Source organism: Rhea americana, unplaced genomic scaffold (assembly GCF_003343005.1).
Source record: "Rhea americana isolate MKP2758 unplaced genomic scaffold, rheAme1 scaffold_101, whole genome shotgun sequence".
Lineage (NCBI taxonomy): Eukaryota > Metazoa > Chordata > Aves > Rheiformes > Rheidae > Rhea > Rhea americana.
This window is the reverse complement of record NW_028185051.1, coordinates 1689369-1712587: the sequence shown is the minus strand read 5'-3', so window position 1 is coordinate 1712587 and position 23219 is coordinate 1689369. Positions and strand designations below refer to the sequence as shown.

General features: G+C 39.9%; 1 protein-coding gene across 6 annotated transcripts in view; it reads left to right on the top strand.

The window, feature by feature from the left end:
- ERG (ETS transcription factor ERG) overlaps nt 1–23219 on the top strand; it is a 143865-nt gene that overhangs the window by 6101 nt on the left and 114545 nt on the right. Inside the window, exon 2 of one of the 6 annotated variants that reach the window (XM_085304896.1) lies at nt 13066–13155. The exons of the other annotated variants lie outside the window; for them this stretch is intronic. The gene's annotated coding sequence lies outside the window, so the exon portion shown is untranslated. The remainder of the gene's footprint in view (nt 1–13065; nt 13156–23219) is intronic. 6 annotated transcript variants of the gene reach the window in all.

The following is a 23219-nucleotide window of genomic DNA, read 5'->3' as shown; positions in this document are numbered from 1 at the left end:
ACAGTGGTTGTTCTGGTTATAGTCGACCCTCCAAAGGCTTATAGAGTTTTTAGCACTAGTTTGCACCTATGTCATTAAAAGCAGATTTGAAAAAGAAAAGTTATGAATTTAAAATCAGATAAAGGTATAGTTTGATAGACATCTTGTACCTGCTCACTAGTTTCATTAGATTTGCCCAGAATATGAGGCAGGGAATTTGGGCCAGTACTTTTTATTCCTTTGCTACGTGTACAAGTTCTCTGGTATTTTTATGTATTTATAGCAAACAGTCTGCAGCATGCTCTGTATCTCTTGCAATCAGGAAAAGCCAAATCATCTGTCACCAATATGTATGTCAACATCCTGAAACCACAAAGAGCACTTCTTAGTAGGCACAACGAAGGTTTCATTTCAGCAGAGCAATTCATCATGCTCTTGAAGGGAATCTGAACCTGAGATCTTGATTCTTCTACCTTTTATGCAGACAAGGCAGTTCTGCTGTGAGGAGACTGAAAATTTGTTTTATGAGGGTAGAATTTCCCTCACCTAACAGCAACCATCTAAAAGTTAAGCATCTAGTTGACAGTAATCATGCAAGTTCCCTCCCTAGAGGACAGGTTCATCTTCTAATGTGAGTCAATTATGTTAGTTTGGGGTAAATCACTGAAAATAAGACCTCTCTTCATCAGCTTAGATAGGAAGCCTTGTTATGGGACTAGGTACCTTGATTTTCAGATGGCTGGGGTTAAGCACTGCATTCGGTATGTAGGGACTCATCCAGGCCCCAGCAGCTGATCTTATGGAGGCTGAATGGAAAACAAATAAAAGTACTGCAAAGAGACCCGATGAATGTTTTACAGTCTGAACTGCAGATGAATCTTATTGCTCACTTATTATCTTCATTGTAAAGTTGACTCAGTATATAATAGTTTCATTTGTAATGTCAAACTCGCTTTTTGCTGTCCAGTTTTAGCATGAGGAATAGAAGGAGAAAAGCCATCCTACACTTTCTGCAGTATTATCTCCTTTAACTTTGTTAGGAAAATTAGAAAATGGAAACATGAGCCACCATTTTTTTCAGTATTAGAATTTTTCTAGTAAGATTCCATTCTGCTCATGAAGGAAATAGAACTATCTAATTCACTTTTTTGAAATGGGCCAATGTCTCATGCACCACAAAAGGGTATCTGCTATATAACAGCTAGGCTGAATACATTGCTTAAATCTACCAAGGCCCACTTATGCAAAGCTTGCACCGGGAAAGGCCGTAAAGTCTGTGCCTGGCCCTATGCACAGGAGCAGCTTCAGCTCCAAGTAGGAACTTGCTGTGCAAATTTTSTAATGCCAGGCAGCAAGGTGCAGTTTACCTCTGAAGCTACAGTCAGTCTTTCAAAGTAACTTTACAAGACCTAAGGTGAGGGAGGGGAGAGCTTTGTGTTTGTTATTTTTCAGTGATTTCCGTGGCAGTTTACAGGAAAGATAGATGTAACTAACTGTATCCCTGGCAAGCTCAGTGAGGAGTGGTAATGCAGACTTGAGGGTCAGATTTGCAGTAGGGCATGGGAGCTGGGGACAAGGGCACCTCTCCTTACTTCTCCATTTCATTTATCACCACCAGGTGTGATGTGCCCTGTGTAGCACATGGCGGAGAAAGTGATGGGCAGCCAGGCTGCCCCTTAGCCACCGTCAAGTCCRTGATTCTGCGCCTAAAATTTGGTTAACAAGCCTCTATGGGTTTTTGATTCAGAATACGATTTATATAACTCCCTCGTTGCTGTGTTGTTTCTACAGGACTAAAGAGGAGTGAAAAGTAGTAAAAAATCTATTTTGGTCACTAAAATAAGCAGACATGACTCAGAATACTCACAGGGAACAGATCTGTTGGATAGAAAGGTGCCGTTTTTACATAGTCACTTTTCTGACCGTGCCCTTTAAACTCTTACAAAAATAGAATACTTTCTCTGGCACTTCTCTTGGAAAGCAGAAATGTGAGCGAGAGCGAGGATGTTTTCTGTACTTTGGTCTCTGCTTCAAAACTGGACAAATTGTGTGTGAGTTTTGTAATGCATATTTAACATATGTTTAACACCAGGAAAAATAGAAAGAAGACATTTGAATTTTGTGGGAAGGGGATTTGGGATTGGATAGTTTAACGTTTGTAGTGGAAAAGTGTGATTCCTATTTCCTGTCTGTTAACGGTTGGATGAATTTTGGCTAGCTTTCTGCACTGATTTCTGGCATCCTCATTTCCCTGCAGAAGTACGATTCTGATYGGTAAACTAGTCTGAAGTACAGTGAGCCTCCTTTTGACCATTGACTTTGGGTTCCTCTTAGGCTGTGCAAAGTGAGTGGTCTAAGCTAAAAATGAGCCTGAAACCACATTGACGTAAGCCACAAGTGTTTATGGATCTGTGAGGAAACAAATCATCACTGGCAACCAAGAATCCCAAAGTGGTAATGTTGATATTCACGTGAGATGAAAATAATCCCTGCATCGGCACACTGAGTGCCCCATCCAACTCCTACTGAAGTTAATCAAGCTCAGCCATGGAGTTGCCCTAGGAAGATTTCAGTGGCTCTAGACTCTCATCTGCATTTCATTGTTTGTGAAAGGATTAGGGAGGCAAATGATTTCACAGAAAGTAACTCACAGCTAAGTAGGGGATATTGAATTTTTGATCTCTTATCTCATTTTTAGTGGTTTGGTGGGAAGCTGGTCCACAGAAACTCAAAACTAATGATGTCCTCTACCACATGCACTTAAAGGCATTTGTCACTCATGTTTTTCTACTTTGGACCAGTTGCTCTCCTGAAAGGAAAAATAAAAAGCAAGCACATTTAACAGTTTGTTCTGTATTTACATTTTCAATTGGTGTTATATGGAAAAAGTCTCCCCAACCCATGAATTCCTCTTCCTCCTCTAGTCCAGAATAACCTAATGAAAGAGTTTGGAAACTCTGAATTCGTGGTCTGTGGATGAAATCTCCATGTTGCTGAACTGACAGAAGCTTCCCARTTGGCTTCTGGAGGGCCAGAACTGTCAACTTCAGTGTTTCTTCCTAATGTTTCCACTGGACATGGAAAACAGTGGAAGTGGTTTCATTGTGGTGAGTTCCTAAAGTCTTAATACCCCTCAAGTGCCACAGAATTTAAAGACRCTGTCGTTTTAGCACATGAAACAGGCATCATTTATCCTCTTGATAAAATTTGTCTTGTACAAACTGACAGAATTTCAACTATCTCTATGTATGGATTCATCTTTCAGAGATGAAGAGACATGGGTCATACACCTGTAGGACTACCTCCTGCTAAATCTCTTGACCTCCTTCCAGTCCCTTGGCAGCAAGGATTCAGTGGAGGTTTGCYGTCAAGATCTCTTAATTTAACTCCTCACATAGCCCATAGCCTCTTACTGCAGGGAAATCCTAATTTTTCTGTTTTAAATCTGAAAGRTGTTTTGGATATGATGACATTTAAGCCAAATTGCATCATGCTTTTTGTAGTAGCTCCTTTTTTCGGAGAGAGAGAAGTGATTTCAATGGGCAAGAGAAAAGGAAAACACCACAAGTAATGCAACAGTGTAAATGGAGAAGAATAAAAGGACATGAAAATAGACTTTCCTTCTCAGCCCTGTTCACATTGTCTGGTATGGAGCTAAGAGCAGCATGGGGAAACTTTAAATTGTAGTTGCTATCTATTGAGTAGAAATTTTCAGTATTCAGAAYGCCAGCATGGCTCCTGTTACCAGCGCTGAAGCAGTCTTGAAAGATACACTTTACAAAAGGAAGAAGCGACACAGCAAAATACAGCATGCAATAAAGCACTTTAATTTTCCTTCCATCGTGAACTGACTGCAGAGGTTACACCTAGATGCATGGGATACACCTAGAGGTTTCAGGCATACAGCACTTTGGAGGGGTTCAGCTGACAATACACCAGAGTTAACACTTGGATTTAATGTCCTGTGGGTGAATGTTTCTTAACCACTATAAACTGGAGGACTAGCTAAACGTTTTGGAAGTATACCCCCGGATTTTTTTATGCATGGCTCAAGTTTGCCACAGGCAGGTGAAATGAGTGAAGAACTTAGCTTTTATGTAAACAAAATGTTATTGTTGTGCTGTTATAATTACAAGCATTTTAAATTAGATATTGACAGCAGTTGAGAGCCTGTTCTTGACTATGCCTGCTGGCAAGCAGTGAGATGTTTATCAGCTCTTAAGGGGAAGCCTTATTGTGGGCTGTGAGAAGAACTCATAATTAGCTAGTCTATGGCAGTATTACTCAACATATGGTCTGTGGGCTACTGGTAGTCTGGAAGACATTAGAAAGTGTTCTGAGAAATAACCGCAAAAGAAAGGTAGAAATAACCTCACCTAGACAGATTCACGTTCCTGCACCATTGGCAGGTATGTGCCCATGTCAGCAAGGAGCCCTGAGTCAGCAACCTGGGCTGAGCGAGAATTGCCTTACCCCCTTGCATGACTCCAAATGTACATTTGAGTCTTGAGTAACTGTACATAAGGGGAATCTTTGCTTGATTAAATTGATGTGGAGCAAGATCTTCTTCATTAAAGAGAATGAACTCTGTGGCTCATCTTTCTTGTGTTTTTGAAGTAAAGGATGGGCTAAAGGATGTTGCTTCTTCGTCCATGTTGCTYGCAGTAATGCCTGCTACAGGGAAACGGATGGCGGCAAGCCCATTTCCTTCACAGTGGGAGGAAAATAGTAGTTCAGGAGACCATTAAACATTAGAAATACCTCTACAAGGTCCCCTACAAAGATACAGTCCATTTAGATTAAAGTCCCGTAGGGCCAATTATCTTGGAAGAACATAAGAACTTAAACAAAAGCTGAGTTAGGTATGCTGCCCACCAATGGCTTTGAACAAAAATGGATGCAGTGAGAAAACACTTGTGTATTATGAAAGTGAGAACATTTAGAGTAGGTCTGTGCAATAACCAACTTTTACTGTTCCCCCAGGATCAGTGTGCACAGGAAATATCTGTGGCATGCTTGCTTTTCCTGGAGATGACAGCAACCCTTTGGCAACTACTATATAATACGTGCTTGATACATTTAAAAATGTTGAGCTGTTGTGTTTTATGAATGTGCTTTGATTTTCTTGTGCCAGAGTCCTTATGTTGTGCTCTCTGCCTTTTCCAAACTTTCCAGTTCCCATTGAGAACCTGGACATTTGTCTTCCAGTGCCTTTAGTAGCTATGACATTTTTCTCCATSCTGGTATTCAGATGGGGCTTGAGCAGAAAGGGACACGATCTTGCCCTTACGATCCTTGTGTAAAAAGAATCTCTACAGTCTGTTCTAGTCTGTGTCTGGGTGACACTGGGCTTCTGGAGATGGAGACGTGACTTAACACCTTGTTGCATCTGAATGGCCAGGACACACKTCGTTCTAGTTAACGTTTTTTAGAAGTGGGTTGAGTAACTTCCACAAGACCATGAAGCAGAGCTCAATGCAAGCAGTGGGGTGAAAGTCTGCCTTTGCGTCAGCTGCTAGACCACAGTTTTAACTGATCATTTAATTATTTTGAATTGACTTAAGAGTTGTAGTGCACTAAACTTTTATGCTAGGGATTTTGAAAATGAGCCAGTTCTAAGATATTGTTGCAACAAGTTCCTATAAGTGTTTACTGATGCAAATTACTGCATGGTCTTGAGAGTACATCTTTAATTTAACATAATAAAAGAAGTTTCTTAGGAGAAGACACAATAACCAGTCTGAGGTCTAATAATTGAATGTGCAAGCCTAAATGGTTTTAAAATACTACTTGCTTAAATAGGAATCATTAACCTTGTAACTGATAATGAGAAAAATGCTCATGCCATTAGTGGTTTACCACTTTGGTTCCTAAAGGATAAAAACAACTTCATAAAAGAGACCACAGACTGTCCATTTTCAGCTTCAGTGCAGGGCAAATGCTTCACAAAATATGAAACCCATCATTTAAAATAATAATTTAGTATTTGTGTTTAGGGAACATGTTCAAAGTGTCCTTTGAACACGTCACAGTGCAGTGATATGGGGCTGCATGGCTGCAGTGGAGTGGGGAGCCCCAGTGCCATGCTGGAAGGCCTGCCCCCCTTCTCTCCTTGCCCTTGTCCCCTTGCCCCCAGCTAGTGCTCCCAGAGGGAGAAGTACCGATGCAGTCTATGTCTTACAGCGTGCTTCAGGTACTGTCATCTGGGCTAGTAAGTCTGTCTAACTCACCTTCCCTCTGGCAATGGTACAGGGCTGGTGAGGCAGATGAGGACAGTGTGGGATCCTTTCTGTCTTAGCCCGAGTGTCACCTGTTACAAGAGTAGATGGGACTATTAGTGTTCCCTTAAGGGAAATAAATGATTATGGGTCTGGAAGGTGCCTAGTGCCTCAGGGTGTTGCTCGGACCTGGCAGCTCAGGAACAGCACCGGCAATGACAGTACAATCTCATTTAATTTGTCCGTCTGGGTCAGCGGCCCTCTTTTCTCTGAGGCTGGTCCCTTCCCTTTCCTCCACACCCCTTTTCTCCACGAGGCAAATGAGTGTTGTACCCTAGCTCCTGCTCAAGTTGGTGGAAGGACTCACGTTGACTTCAACCAGAACTGAATCAAATCCTTGAAAAGACCTGGGGTTTCCTCTTCTGAAAGTTACACTTAGGACTCTGTGCACCGTATTCTTGTCTTGTTTTTAGTAAGGGCAGCTGGAGGTTGAGGTGTTCTCTCAGACTATCTCTGACTGCAAATACAATTACAGTAGGTTTTGTTGATGTTTCATGCAGCCGTATTAAATTGACAATGATGTTTGCTCTTATGTAAAAATGGAAAGTTTTCCCTGCTCCCCCCCGTTAAAATGACTGTTATGCCTTATCCAAAATGAAAATCAATCAAAGAAGGAACACAGCTGGGCAAATGACAAGAGAAACAGAGCTGTGCCAAGGTGAATTTTTATGGAAATGCTTTCTGAATAGTATTTCCATGAAAAGGCAACTTACTCACAGATGTAGGCTGCGTTTTCATGAGGGAAAGTGTAATGTACCACACCCTGAATCTGACAAGGTCTATAAACTTTTCACGTATTTTAAATTTAGGCAACAAAGAGGCCATATTTAAGACACAAAGGTTTTCTTCTTTACTGTAATGCAATCACTTTAGCCTCAAGGATGGAAAAAGCAAGCTAAGAAAAAAAATGGATGTTTATGGAAGAAATATTTAAAATATAAAGCTAAATTATCTAATATATGGAAAGGGAAATTTTCTGTTTCATAAGAAGTCGGACTTTGACTTTCAACAGCATCCTAGTTGTGACAGTGCCTAATAAGTTTGTATCTAACTGTGTGGTGGTGTTTCCCTTAGTAAAGAAGGATGAGTGGCATAAAAACTGCAAAAACTTGTTCCTGTTGATGACACGGAGATATTTCTCATTCACTTTAGTAGAAGCAGGGTTAGGGGAAGAATATAAAAGGCAAGAAATGAAGGATATTAGCTCTCAAAGACCAGAAGAGGAAAAAAAGCAAAATCGTAAAGACATCAATGTATGCTTGAAGTTGTCACACTTATATCTACTTAAGCATATATTTTTGTAGGTGTTGTAGTCTTTTTGATGGGCTGGTTTCCAAATGGCCTGACCAATTTCACTATAGACTTATGGCTACCTGCAGAGCTTTTGCAGAGGTTGATTTTTGGAATCCATTCCTTTTCATTTGCTTCTGGGATTTTTCACTTTATCTCAAGTAAGGTTGAAAGGTACTGAGAAATTCTTGGGACAGCCTTGGAATATTCCAGTTTATTCCCGGATGTCAGTTTCTGCAAAAGATGATTTTTTTTTATGATAGCTTAAAACTTGATGTTGCTGCTATTTTAAGAACAACAATACAGAGCTGTTAAACTGACTTGATTGTTTGCTTTTCCCTTTGGCATTTCCAGTGATAAATTGAATGTAATACCACTAAGCATATTCTTGTATCATCATCTCAAAATTTATTACCATCAAATAGAATATCTGGCAAACAGTTTTTGCCCCCAAAACCTCAATCAACCAACCAAACAAACAAACAAAAAAGGAAAGGAAAGGAAACACAAAGGAACTGAGTATGAGAGTCTATTTGGTCATGGCATTACAAAGAGAAGACGTGCTCTCTAAGGGGCCAGCGTTTCTGTAGCTTCCCCATGCTGATGTATTTCTGTTCCCTACATCCCAGGCAGTTGTCTGGCTAGGGATCGATTGCAAACGTCAGCGCATCTTGGAGGGGGTCTAGTTGCTCAAGTGTGCGCACAGCACCTTGCAGGAATGAGCCCGAAAGGGGCCAAGAGGAATTGCCTGCTAGCAGCACAGGGGAGCACATCCCTGCGTGCAGGGGACAGCGGGCAGTGTCCTTGCGCCTCTTGCTCAACCTCTCAAGCTGGCATGAAGCCCATATAATAAATGTAATAAGCCATGGAAAATACATCAGTAGCACGTGCTGACATCAGTGGAACACACATGAGCACTGCGAAAAAGATCCTGTTACCCCCTGTTAACTTGCGCAAGGTTTTAATCCAGCAGAGAGCAAAATGTTAACCCTTGCAGAGCTGTGCCAGGGAGGAGGGACAGGGCAAGCCAATACCTTCTTATTTCTTTGGGGTTGAGCATAGAAATGCTGTGGAGGAAAAAAAGCCCAAATGTCTCAGCAAATACTGCGCATGACAGCGGCCGTCCTGGGATGGGTGAACGCAAGGCTGAGCTCAGTCTGCTGCAGTCAATAAACTTTGTGTTGTGTTTTCATGGTCTGTGACGTCAGAAAAAGCATCGGAGGGAATTACAGCTTTTTGTTTACTCTGGGACTGTTTATAATCCCTTGTGTAGCAGAAGAGAAGTTTCACTACAAGAAGCAATTCACAGAACATCATTGTCCTAAAAAGAAGAAAAATCAGTTTTTGTCAATGTTTGGCTTCTTACTCTCTCTGGTTACCCCCTCTCCTCAACATAACACACAAAGATATTCACACATCTTCTGCTTAGCACTAGAAAAGGGTTATTGCCTCTTTAGGTTATTTCCCCAGTGCTTTTATTTTTCAGCCCTCTACAGGAAGGGTTCATAGAGTGTATCCAGAAAGATGTTTTTGTTCCCCCACCTTGGGTTTCAGTCCCAGGACTGCCAATTAAATTATCCCATAAATCCTCCATTATAGGTAGTAAAACCTAATTTTAGATTTCCTGCCCACTCTAGTGTCCTGCTTGATTGCTACCAGTTGGATGAAGGCTCAACCTGTTAAGCAGACAATTGTAGTGAATTGATTGTTTCTTTCTGTGCCACATGTGGAGAACTTTTTAGTATGGGGCATTTGGTCATAATTCTCTCTGACTATTTTCTACCCTTTAGTCACTCAATTTTTTTGTAAGGTTGCAAAGTAGACATCTGCAATTTATTCTTTTTGACAAAAATTTTTGTGAGAGAAAAAGCTGTTATGATATGGATTAGGAGGAATGTTAACCTACCTGCCACCACTAAAACAATAGTAGTTTAAACTTAGTTCTTATATAATTCCCGCTTAAAAGAAAAGCCCTCTAATATATAAGCTTAATATATAATATATAAAAGCTAATACATTCCTGTGCAAAATGAAAATATTTTAGGTCAACTGAAAATAAATGTATTATTTCAAATATATTAGCTCAAATATAAATATTTTAGCCACAAACAGTGCTAATTTTCTTGAGGGCAGCTTCTGCCAGCCATACTCTCACGGAGGAGCACTTTAGTTCACATATATTCTCAGTAAAGATTTCCGTTCTATTCTGAGGATAGACAACTCTTAGCTTGGTTATCCTCTTCATAAACTTCATTGAGGACAAATAATAAGTGAGATGGGCTCTGTTGCCACACAAAGTCATTTACCATGTGAATAAGGTGTAAGCACGTGCCCATTTGTGGCTTGATCTCTGCTAAAGGGATCTTTGTACTTAACGTGGAATACTTCTTTCATTGAGATTCAAGGAGAATTCAAGGATCTGTCATTATGGAAAACTGAAGCCTAAAATACTGAAAAATTAATGCCTGTCTTTGGCTCTCTGCTAGTTTTTGTTGTTGTTGTTACCTTGGTAAAATTCCTAATTCGTCCAAATCTAAAGTTTTAATACTGTAGAGATAACAGAGTATACCTTACACTTTGACAAAACGCTGTCTTTTCGAATATGACCATATTTCCTGCTTGAATGAATTGGCCATGTTTTAACAACCCTGTGTTAAATCAAGAACGTATGTGGCAGTCAGCAAGGGGCTTTTTCATCTGCAGAGCATTGTGACAGGAAGTTGTAGAATTTAATTCAAGATATAAGGTGCATATAATCTTACAGGCATTTGTGAAAGGGAAAAATGAGTCTAAGAGAGGGGTCATGCTAAAGCAGAAAAGACTGCTTCTGGGACTAATGTAACGTACGTGCAGAACCAAGACTTCCCTCTGAGATCCAGCTTCTGGGATCTGTGACTGGGCTTGCATAGATGCACCCCGGGCGCATCAGTGGGTGACAACCCTACCATGGGGTTGTCGCTGTTGTACGACTGTACTAACTCGTTGCTCGTAAAGCGGTGTTGGAGGGAAGGACTGTGGATGTAGACGGAGGGATTTCTGTTCGATGGACAATGCATATTTTTAGTGATCTGCACGGAGCGCATCAGCCGCACGTGCCTGCAGTCTGAGGGCAGCAAAGCGAGGCTGCCCAGCTTTGGCACCGCCGTCCTCTGTAGATTCTCCRATGTCTAATTAAGGGCACTTGTTTCTTAGCTCTCCCCTCAGTGGAAGCTCTAGCAAAATCTCCGTGCTTTGCACAGCTGGTGTTTCCCCTACTCTTTAACAAGCTTAGTGTTTTCAACCCTATTAGCCTCTTGCAAAATTTGGGGAAAATTGGGCAGTCTTTCCGAAGTTGCTGGAAGAAAAGGTAAAGAAACACTCATGCATGCACACAGCATGGTATCTTCAGTCTTTTTTTTTTTAAGAACTGGGCCAAAAATGGAACTAAAGTGGTTTCCCCGCTGAAAGGATCTTCTGCACCTAACTCTGTTTATTATACTGTAACTGTATGTGGGGAGATTATCATTTGTTGAGTGATCCCTGAAGCACTGTATAAAAAATAAAATATATATAAAGACTAACAAAGAAAAGAAGAAAGAAATGTAGGCCTCTCAGTCACGGCAGTGTTCTTTTAATGATTGATGAAATATTATATGTATTTTTTCCAGTGATATTATTTGTACCTCTAGGTATTAGGGGCCATCCAGGCAAAAGAAGAATGGTCACCTCCATAGGTGCTCACAAATGGAAAATAGGCAGATGGTTTGTTGGTGAATGTAGAGTAAGAAGCAATCTACATGTTTTCTGTACTAAAGTTATCACTCTACCTCTTGTGCACCGAGTGCAGGAGTGGTGGGCAGTGCTGTTCAGATTACAGAGCTCTGTGATTTACTGAATTTCTTAGTTGTGTGGTTTGGTCCACACAACACTCCTTGCAGCAGAATTGTGCTGCACAATATTTTTACAATTTTTGGTATCAAACTGCCAGCAATGCTTTCATCTGTCAGGTGTTGCAGCCCGCCTATGTAGCATCTTCTGCACTTCAATACATGTTTGTTGTAGACAATTTTTAATTTAGGAACAGCAGAAAAAATTGAGATAATTTGATACCCAATTCAGTTACACTGGAAATTTTACATTGATTGTACTGGGCTCTTTCATACTTATCTCATTAAAAAATATTAGCTTTTTACATTGAGCTGAGATTTCAGCTAAATATCCAACATCCTATATAGGAATGCTTGTAATGCCAGGTATCCRACTGCAGAATTTGGACTAGACTTGTGTCAAGGCTATACTGTCTTGAATATGCTACTGTTATCAGAAAAAAAAAGTCTCTCTGGTATGCTAAGAAGAGGGGACGTGCTGGAGTTTGTAATTTTAGCATTACAGATTCTTTATTATTAATAGATTAGAGGGGATTTTTCCAAAGACTCCTATGAGTCACAAAAGCTCCTGTTACTAAATTTCATATGCTCATTTATTTATACAAGTATACATCAGGTCTTATGGTCTTTTCAGCCCAGAACGAGCCAAGATACTGTAAGTGTAAATGCAGTTTATTGAGTTTTGAAGATCATAAATATCTCTTTTTACATCTGATTTATCTTGAACTGTGCAAATCTGAAGAGGTRTCTCAAAATAAGGAGAGCAGGGACGTATGCTTCTCCTTTGGACAAACTGTGTATTTATACCCAGAATGAAACCTTGGCAGCGAGTAGTTGGAATGAACTGACACCACCACAGCAGTTCTACTTTATGTACTGCAGGGTTATGTTAGTTTTAAATGTTCATTTATTTTGCTGATTAAGGGTACAATTCTACTCCCAGCRAAGTCCCCAATGAAAATTCGTGTTGATTTTATAGCTTCAGATTATTATTGGAATTTGATGGGGTAAATTTGCATATCTGTGATGAGAAGCTAAGTTTTTCGCTTTCCCATGTAGGCACTAGGAGTTCAAAGCTTGCAAGGGGCACGCTCTTCTTGCTGGAGCATGCCCGGGGTAGGGGCGTGCTCGATCCCCAGTTCCACTCGTGAATGCTGAGAGTGTCCGTGAGCGGTGCCAGAGCTGCTCGCAGCCCTGCGATGCTGGCTTCTGCTCTGGGAACTCGACCTCACAGCTGCAAACAGCTTCGGGTCTCTGCTTGTCTGCGGAGCGCTATCAGCGCTCTTGCTGTGCTTCTGCTGGCCCCCCCGTGACTGCACAGAGTTGGCATGAGAGCCACTCATCGTGGCTTTTATTCTCAGCAAACTACGTCAGTCCTCTGCAGGTAAAATTTGGAGGTGGCGATGTCTGGAAAGCAAAGACATGCAAAGGAACAACAAGACGCTCAGTTGCGTTTACAGGAGTCCTGCTTTTTTCCTTCCTGTGGCTTCCTCTAAACAAGCAGAAGAGAGTCTCAGGCAGAGAAAAATGTGAGAACAGGAGTTTCAAGGGAGGAAATAGAATAACAATTATGTGTTCTTCACTTCATTTCCCCCCTTCCAACATATATTTATCTGGACTTTATGACATCTTTTTGTTTTTGTACCATGCAGAAGCAGTCCAGCCAGACCCCAGTGACACAAGACCTCAGTATACAAGTGAGCCAGCTGCAGATGGCTCCACATGGAGACTCCTCYATGCTGGTAAATAGCAGGCAAAGGGATGTCATCAGCTCAGTGGGTTCCTGAGCATATCTACTGCTACCAACCCACCAGGCACACCGATACTCCAAGGGTGGCTTGGTGGTCACAGGTCAAGATGCTGTCATTTGACTCCCCAGCTGTTTGTATGGGTAKTTTCCAAGGCTTTGTTGCTTTAGCCTTCGCCACAGGCGATCGCACAGCTGGCAACCTGTCCTCTTCCTCCATTGCCATCAGCAACAGCTTCAGATGTCTCATATTCCAAGCAACCAGAGAAGTCCTGGAAAACTGAATGACAGCATAGCCATTGAAAAGAAAGAGCTGAAAAGGAATGCCTGATTTAATGTTGTTATTGAGACCTTCCTGGGTTTTAGAGACTGTTTTACATCAAGGTGTTAGCTAGAAGAAAAGGAAGAAATGAGTAGTATATATGGAAAAAGAAATCAGGACACAATCATCTACATTCTGTTAATCTTTCAGTTTCTTCAGATTGTTTATGCTCTGAGTAGGAAGCCAGCATTTTTAATCGTATGTGCGTCAGCCTGAATTTCTGCCCTTTGCTGCTAAATGATTTTATTTCATGGTTTGTTCTGTGCAGAACGCAAGAAAAATGTAGCTACATACAAACAAAACAAGTGGTTAAATGTTATGTATATCATAATAATATGTTACAGTAATTTTTTTAAATCTGTAATCAAGATATTCAAAGTGATTAGTCAGTTTAGGTGTTCCTTATTGTCCATTTTGAGTCTTACTTTAGCATATGGATGCTCCGGAGTTTTTGAAAATCTGCCCTCTCTCTTGTCTTGATTGGGTTCACAAAACCACTAGTCTCTTTGGAAAACAATTACTTGTACTTTTAGATTTAGTAGAAAAAAAGATACAGATTCTTGCTGTCATGGAAAAAAAAAAGATTAAGAAATTATTTGCACTAGTATTTATCTTTGGCTGTCTTTTCTTATGACCTATCTCACCACTACTGAAGTGGAATGAGAGACAAATATTGTCTTCTTGAATACTAAATGTGGTTAGGAATTGTCCTTATCTCATTTCTTTCAGCTATGATAAAAAAGTAAGAATTCAGAGTATTCTGATTAGTTGAATGACAGTAATAGGAGTGTTTTCAACAAAATGAAACAATACAGTTTAATTTTCCACAAATGAATGAATGTGATGCATCAAGGCATCAAGATGATGGTGACAAATACAAGGAATATCATACATGAGGGTGCAAAATACAATCTCTGATACAAAGAATTCTGAAAAAAATTATATTAGGATAAAATGATAAAACTTGCTGAATATTGTTGTCATTAGGCAAACATGAGACAACTTTGCATATACACTTCTTGCAGAAGGTTGGTACAGGCATACATAGCAGTGCACCCCATTTTTAACAAGGCCAGGAACTTTCTCTCTTTAGACCTCGTGCTGGTAGTAGAGAGTTGCTTTTCTGTGGAGTACTGTACATTGAACCCTCTGCTATGCTCCCTCTCTGCATGCCTTTCATAAAGGAAAAGCTGTTTTGCAAGATAAGAGAGGAATTAAAGTGTCACTCTGGTCACAATAATCCTTGGGCACACTGGGCACGTAAGACAACCTGAGCTGTTGTTACTTTACTCTGAGGGGTGTAGTATTGAACAGACTGGCAGAAAGTAGAGTATTGGGATATCCTTCCTAATCTTCTGACCTGATAGCTGGCAAATGTGTTCCTCTGCTCTTCTTCTGCCATCATCTCTTCTTGCCCTCTTGTGGAAAGCAACATCTTCTTTCAAGAAACAAGCTTTCTCCTTGTCTGTAGGTCGCCTCATACACTTTATGCTCTTTTCCTTTTTTTGGCTTCTACCTGATGACTGTATCCAGAGGGCAGGTTAGTTAAGTGGGGATTTGCCTATGAAATTACTCCCAGAATGAGGTTTTTTYCCAATGATTACAGAAAATAACAACAACAAAATGAGTGCCTTATTTACCTGCTAATTTGTGTCAGGGCAAAGAAGAACATGATAGATGGGAGGGTATGATCAGTACTAATTTCTAACAAGCTTGTATCTAGTATCCAAGCTGTAGGTTTAAATTTGCAGACCTAAGTAATTTGAAATTCAGTTACTTGAAGTATCATATTTTGCCATAGTTGAAGTTAGAAGAGACAGGAAATTCTCTGTAAGGAGTTTTGGTCCTAAATTCAGATGATTTTTTTAAAATCCCTAGAACAACCTCCTTCCTTTAACGGCGAAGGAGTGGAGGATGGTGTGGATAAATTTATGGGCAGAGCTTTTAGTTATGTTACTTAGTGATCTCTCATTTGCTTCACAGACTTCCAGGCCATTGGGTGGGTGCCCACAATTGTATTTTAAAACATTTTGGATAATAATTTTTTCTTCTGTACTCTTCTTTAGTACTGTTGTGAATCCAACCATTAGAAATGTTTTCCCTGAGCTCTTTCTGTTCCGTCCTCAGAAGTTCGTAAATTTGATTTCCTTACTTGTCTATGGAAATGCATTTTCCAAAGCCTTCTGAATACTCAGACTTCAGTTCAAATCCCTACCTTGGTTTAAGTAGCGAGTGGATGTAAAATCGGATCTCTCTTGTTTGGAATATCCTCATTATTACAGTAAACAGATTATTACATTAAATATACATTATTATATTATTACTCTCGGATTGATCTCCCTCAGTCCCATTCGTTGGAGTGGGTCCATTTTGAAAATGTTTGGTTGCAGATTAAGAAAAACTGTAGCCCAGTGGTTGAAACACTTGGTAAGTAGGACACATGCATGCTGCAATGCATGCTCAGGACAAATGCTCAGCTACAATGAATGTCTAGTTATTTATGTAAACCTTAACATTATCAAAAGGAGCAGTTAAAAGACCCATTGTGCCTTTGTACAAGACACTGCATGTGTCTTGGAGCATGCTCTCAGGAATCATGAGCTCTGACTCAGAGAATGGAGTTGAATCTCCCTCTTCCATGAGCCGAGTGACTGCTGCAACCACTGAACCGTTGGGGGAGCGAGAGGTAAAGAGCACTGGAAGGAAGAGCTGTGACATTGCTACTTTTCCTTTTTTTTCTTACTTCACACAGTATTTGTAAGAACCAGAATTGTGCTGGTTCAAATCTTTTAATACGTAGTGATAACTGAAAGCTGCATCTTTTTTCGCTGAAAAAACCCATGAAGCTGCTATCCCTTCATTCAGATAAGACGTCTCTTGCTTGGAGTGATTACTACAGAGAAATAAAAATATCAGCAGTATTCCAGTCACTAGTACCACATTGTCCTGTCTTCTGTTCTGCAGGGTTTCAACATGCTGTGCTTATGATTCAGTCTTGTTCAATTTTGATTTCTCTATGCTTGTATTTTTATGTAAATACTTTTCATTGGGTCGTCCTCACCTAAAGCCATTGCCTTTTGACTCCAAAGGAACACTCCCACTGGTTTCAATGGTAGAGTTGATGTTTATCCTTATATAAGGGGTTTTAAGCTAAGTCAATGAGAACAGAATTATAGAACAGCTACAGCTGCCCAAGAAACCTTTATATTGAGCCCAGTGCCCATTATCAGCCTGTGGATAACAGAAGGCATCAATTAAGTTCAGCTAACTTATTTTGATACAAGTTCATATTTAGACCAGCCCTCAAGTTAATAGCTAAACAAGCATGGCAGAGAGGAAAAAGTATACTTCATAGCTAGGCATTAAGAATTTATTTCCTTAAATGGAACAATGGAACTTCATGTTTTCCTTATATTCTGAAACAAGAATTCCATTCCACTGTAAAAAAAAAAAAAAAAAAAAAAAAAAGATGTTTCTTTCTAGATTAGGGAGAAATGCTGCCCAAATGTATTGACAAAGGTGCTTGGGCCAAAAGGGGGATTTGGTTACTGTTTTAAAAAACTTTTTTGTTTTTCTTTTCCTATTTAGTTGCTGTGATCCTAGGAGAGACGTGGGCTTTTGTTGCAGATGGTTCTTATACATACTGAAAGGAGTGTATACTCACAATATGCTCCATAAGCTTTAAATGCCATAAAAGCCTGGCAAACATTATTGTTTGCATCCTGCCATTAGAGTTCCCTCTGAAGTCTGTCACAGGGACATAATTCCATTCTAATTAAAGCTAGTCCCCTTTTCCGAATGTGGAACTGGCCTAATCATGACTAATTGTTTCACAAATATAAAGTAGGCGTAACTGCTCCTTACCCCTTGACAAGATTGCACCGTTCACTGTCAGCTAAGCAGAACCTCTGCAAAGGTGCTTTGCCTCTGTTACACACCGTTGGGGTGACGGACTAGCCGGTGRAAAAGGGAGAGGATTTGGAGCAGATGATTGTTATTTTTTCATCACTGATGGTGAAAACGGTCCCCTTGAGGTCACAGTATGTGGGTCCCCTGCTGACATACTGTGACCTCAGAAGTGAGGTGAAGATTCACCAAATCACTGTGCTTTGCACTCTCCTGAAAACACCAGCTCTCTTCTCTTGCCTTCTTGCAACATGGAAAGGAAATAAAGGTGTTGTGGCCAGCTATTCCAGGCAAGATRGAAACTTAGTTTTATAGGGTCTGTGGCATTGTGGCATTGGCCAGGGAAATCATGAGTCATTACGAAGTTATTTGGTACTCAAAGAACAGTTCTAATTACAGCAAGTTCTATGCACTGCTGAGTACAGTACCTATGTACAACTTCTGCGTACCGTAAAGAGAGAATATCATACGTATTACTAATACCATCTTAGTTAATTTTCCCTGTGATGTCAATCTTTCTAAAGTGATAGAATTTAATACCTTGTTGTTTTCCTCATTTTGGAAAAGTGATCAGTCCCAGAGCGCTCTCCAAAGCCACTCTTCACTTCCTTATTAGTTTGGGTCAGTAACCCAAAGCCCATGATATGAATTGGAGCTAARTCTGGGCCTTAGATCCTTGCAGTTCATGTCTGAGCTACTTCAGGGGTTCCTCTGCAGGGTCTGAATTGCTCAGAGCTGAAGCATGCTAGTGGTATACAGCCAGTGCTGTAATCCCCCTAAAAGTTGCTGTGTTGAAAGATTGTGACATATATCAACTGCAAGCTTCAAAGGYAGTGGCAGTAACAATGATGATTTTTTTCTTTTTCATCCCAACTATATTTCACTAACAGGTTGCACAAGGATGAGTCAAAGCTTGGAGTGAAAAAGATAGTGACTTTTTTGTTGAATTCTATGGAAMAAGCAGAGTCATAGTGGTTTTAGATTTGGTATCTGACATTTATACATGCCTGGCACATAAAAAATGGAAGAAATGTGGGAATCTAGATTTAAATAAATATTTGACATCACTCAGTTAAATTCTTTGAACTTCCAGCTCTTTTTTTTTCCTATTAAGAGTACATTCATTTAAAGAAATGGGAGGCTGATAGACTGGTGTTTCAGAAAAAATAAATTGGAATTTACATGCTATCATGTCCAAAAAGTTCATTAGTACAAAAATAAGTAGCTTTCTTTGATGGTTAATAGTTTTGGAGAAMAGGAAATGACAAAAATAGAATTTTAGAAATAGAATTTTAGAGGAACTATTAGAAAYCAGGACTTTGAACACATACTAAAGCTATGGTAATAGATTAATTGTGATAGTGTCTTAGAGGACAGATGTGGGCACGACAGCCACATGGCTATTCATTTACATCATTGCTGGGTGTAAAAGGTGTTTTAATGTGTAGTCCACATGAGATACCTACAATGTCTGTCTGGCCCTCAGAAAGGAAACATATTCTGACTTACTATTTAAATGTATACTTTCTAACCCTTGCCTTCACTTGTACAGCTACACACATTCACCTTCGCTAAATCATGTTAGTATATGACTTGTCCGTGTAGCACCAGGCAAAAGATCAGAAGCATGAGTGAAACAAGTCCRAAGTTTGCAGAACAGACACAAAATTGTTATTGTGGTTTTCAGCTATCTAATGAGAAGGTAGTTTCCCGTTCCTTCTCAGAGGTGTGTAGCAAAAACACAAGGGCCAACAGAGGAAATTCTGACTAAAAACAAGAAAAAAAAAATCAGGGTGGTCAGACGCTGGAACAAGCTCCCAGAGCAATAGTTAATCCCGAGCCTTAGAAATATTCAGAGTGTGACTGGGCAAAGCACAGAGCAGCGTGCTCTAATTGGYCCTGCTTTGAGCAGGCAGTCAGGACAAATGATGTCCCTCCCAACCTCAATTTTTCTGTGATTCTCCTGCCCCAAAGCTCACATATGCTCCACTATGTAGACACAGAGGTGCTGCGGGGAGCACGTGGTAGAGTCAGGAGCCATTGCTAAGTACAGCGCCTTATCCCAGCACAAGGTGGGATATCCTTGTGTGCTCTAGCTGGKGAAGAGAAACTGGTGCTGCAGCAACACTCTTGCAGGGAGCTTACACTGGTAGGTAGTAGAGAGAGGTTTTCTTGGCAAATGAAGGTGCAAGTGGAGGTAAAAGCTGGCCTACATTGGAAGTTCACGTCAGCCAGAATGCAGCTTAGGAGGACACAATTCACCACCACAGCTGTTTTGGTAGGCTCTTCCCATTCAGGCTGATTCTGCTTTGTTAGATCTCCGTGTGGGGCCTGCAGTTCCCTGTGGGGAGACCCGAGGGCAAAGCTGGGTTTGGAGTCTCACTGGACGCGCCAACTCTATTGACAGCATCTCTGTAGCTACACAAAAGCTGTATGCTCAAATTACGTTCATTACTGTTGCATAGTGTAGAAGTTGTTCAGAATCAGCACAAAAGAGTCAGCAGGGTTTTGGAAGGAAAAATATTGGGAAAGTTTCAATAATTTTTGGATGGAACATTTGTCAGCTCTAGCTGAGCACAGGAATGAGAGTGAGACTCTAAAAGGAGGAACGTGACATTTTAGACATAAACATGATAAAAAATGTGAGCAGTTCATARGTGTAAATGGAACTGGGCAAATGTGGAGCAGGGTGGTGAGGGCAGAAGGAAGAAGAAAGGAAATTGTTCACTGCATTTAAAAAATTACTGACAGATCTTGTTTAAACATGAGGAAGAGTGGCTGAAAAGCAAACAAACATATAGAGATATGTAAGARCTCTTCCTAAACTTGGACTCTACAGTTAGATTTTGGACCTCTCTAAAATCTAAAAAAAATTGATGGGCCAACTCTCATCACTGTTTAGCAGAAGAATTTGAAATGGGATTGATATTTTGGAGGGAGGGAACATAGGAGAATTTTTAATTGTAAAAATACTGAAAGAACAATTTCTTTGTTCTAAACTAGCTCTAAGGTTCATGGAGCTAAATAAATTCAGGCCAAATCTGTTTTGACAAGACCTCTTAATGAATRGCTGAACCAAAAGGAAGGGTAGATGCAGGCAATCTGTGCTATATTCCAGTGATGAAATTCCTGAAAGACCTTACCTCACATATGTCTACACACAATTCAGYGTTAGGCATCGACTGCTCATTTTAAATGAACCAGCTCAGGTGCTAGAAGCAGAGTGGCTATAGCAGCAAGGCACTGCAACTAGGTTAATTGGCCCTCTCAGTTGTTTCCACCTAGTTCAGACCAATTTCAGTATTAACAGGGTAAACTGAACACGCGTCTTTCATGTCTGCTGCGAGCTGGGTTGTCCTTGTATAACAGACTACAGCCTCAACAGGTTTTCTGCAATGTAAAGTAGTCCAAGTACTTATTAATGCATTTAGACTGTTTTATGTTATGCATATATCTTCCTCCATTTATTTGCACTTTCCCCTTTAAAAATCAAATTCTAGAAACATTGGAACTGTGTAACTGCGTAAAGCTACATGGACAGTGGTGATGTTTCCCTTAGGTTTGTATGATGCTGGTGATCTGTGGGGGCTTGCGAAGGGGCCAGCCTTTGGATACAGTCCAGAACATGCCATTTTGTAGGGGAGAAAGAGTTATTCTGGCTTCCCTAGCTAAAGAGATAATCTCAATTATTTCTTTCTCTAAAATTGCAACATACTTGTCATCGTTGTTACTTCCAAGAATACATTATTTTCTTCAAAAACATTCTCTGTTAAGAGTTGCTGCTTCCTTTCAGTCATAACTGCCTTCAGAAGTGAGACATGTATGCCCAAATAGTGATTAGAGTCTGATTTGGCCTGGCTGAAATCTGTGCTAGTTTTGCTATTTACTTTAACATAAATGGGATTGGGCCCTGTGCTAATTAAGTGCTTTGCTTCCATCATGATAGAAGGCACAGCAATAAATGTAATATGGTAATAAACTTTGGCCATATTTCTATAGAAATGCATAAGCCCATCTGTACACCTTATGTCAATAAAAACAACTAATTACAGAATAACTAAATATAAAGGGCCCCACTGCTTAAGAAAATCCTCCTGTATCCCATTCCCCAACTTCCTATTACATCTACTGATAGTCTAGTCCATAGACCATATTTGTTCCATTAAGTCCTGATTTTGAAATAAAGCTAAGAAGATAACTGTAGCCTTATCCTGGCAGAGGCCTATTCATGTCTTTATACACTGAAAGTAGTCCCATTTGTACTGCGGAAATTACTTCCAGTGTGCAGGGCTACTTGCATCTTTAACTCTTTGCCACACAAKGGTCCTCTAAAGTTCTTCTGGAAAGGCACAGTGGGGTGAGCAAAACACACCTGAACCCTGTAATCTCAATTCTCCAGCTCTATCTGAAATACTTTTTTTTAACATTTCTTTTTCACATWTTGAAAAGCAAAACCCCATACACATGCAGTCAAGTGGTTTTGCTGCATTTTGCCTTCTGTGAATTAAGACTCAGTGAGCTAAATGCATTAATCTTGCACTCTGTTTTGAAATAGTGTATTAGGTGAAATATAAATATTTCCCTTGCAACATAAAGAAGTAAACATTCTAGGAGTTGTCGATAGAACTTAATGAGCTTCTTTCTCATGTGAAATTTATTTCTTCACATTTCTAAGTCAAACTTGCATCTTTGCTTAGTATATATTCAATAATGTGTTCTAAATGTTATGTTATGGCTTTACACTCGCTATTAGGAAATATACTTAGATCCACAAAACATTATTTTTCTAAGGACTTAACTTTAGACTTCACAGTTTCACAAGTGACAGGTCCATGTTTCATCTAGCAATCTGCTGCAAAATCCAGATGCTGAAAAAATGAGCCTAAAATTATACATTCAGTCAGCTCTAGCTATTTATAGACATTCTTCAAATGCATTTGAAATAAAAATGAAAACAAAGCTGTGAAGGTCACAAATCAAAGCATTATTAAAGATGACTTATATCCTTGCAAGGTACTTGCTTGCTGAGGATATACTGCATTTCTATTTTTGTAATGCATTAAAATTTTTATTAATAAAGCTAGATTTAAATTGYAATGGAAGTGCCAGTTCTTCTGATATGTACTTTTCAAGCACTTTTTGCAGTACAAGTCAACACTTATTGAAAGTCAATTTCTTTCTTAAATATCTCATGTTTATTCAGCTGTTTCAATTTTTTAACTTTCATTCATGTGAAATGGAAGTGCCACAAGTAAAAGGAGAGATTAAACCAATAGGAATAAGAGTTTTATGCCAAGGACACATAACAGGAGTAAAAAAACTGTTAGTAACATCAAGGAAAACTGGTCTGAAGAACTTCAAAGCCTCTATTGAACTGTATGTTTTGTTCTCCAGTCAAGTGATCATTTCCACTTGAAGTTGGCTTAATTTACTAGTATTTTAAAGAAGCATCACCCTATGCATTTATACCTTTTCTTCTTATGAATACTCTCAAGGAAACAGAAAAGGTGTTGCTGGTAATGTTTGTTGGGTTAATGTTGATCCCCATGAAGCCTTATGCCATGGATTTCCAAGATTCCTAGGGTGGAGTTGGAAAAAAAAAAAAAAAAAAGGAAAAGAAATCCTGCAGGGAATTGTGAAGAATCACCCAGGACGCTCCATCACTCTGTCTAGCCTGTTTTTACTTAATTCTTCCCTGAGGACATACCCATGCTTTCTGTTGCCAACCTCCCGTGTTGTGAAGTCTACAGAATCAGTCCACCCAGCTCTTTTGCTAGGGCAGGAGATGTCCATGCATGGCTCTAGAAGGGAAATAAGTGCCATGAATGTTT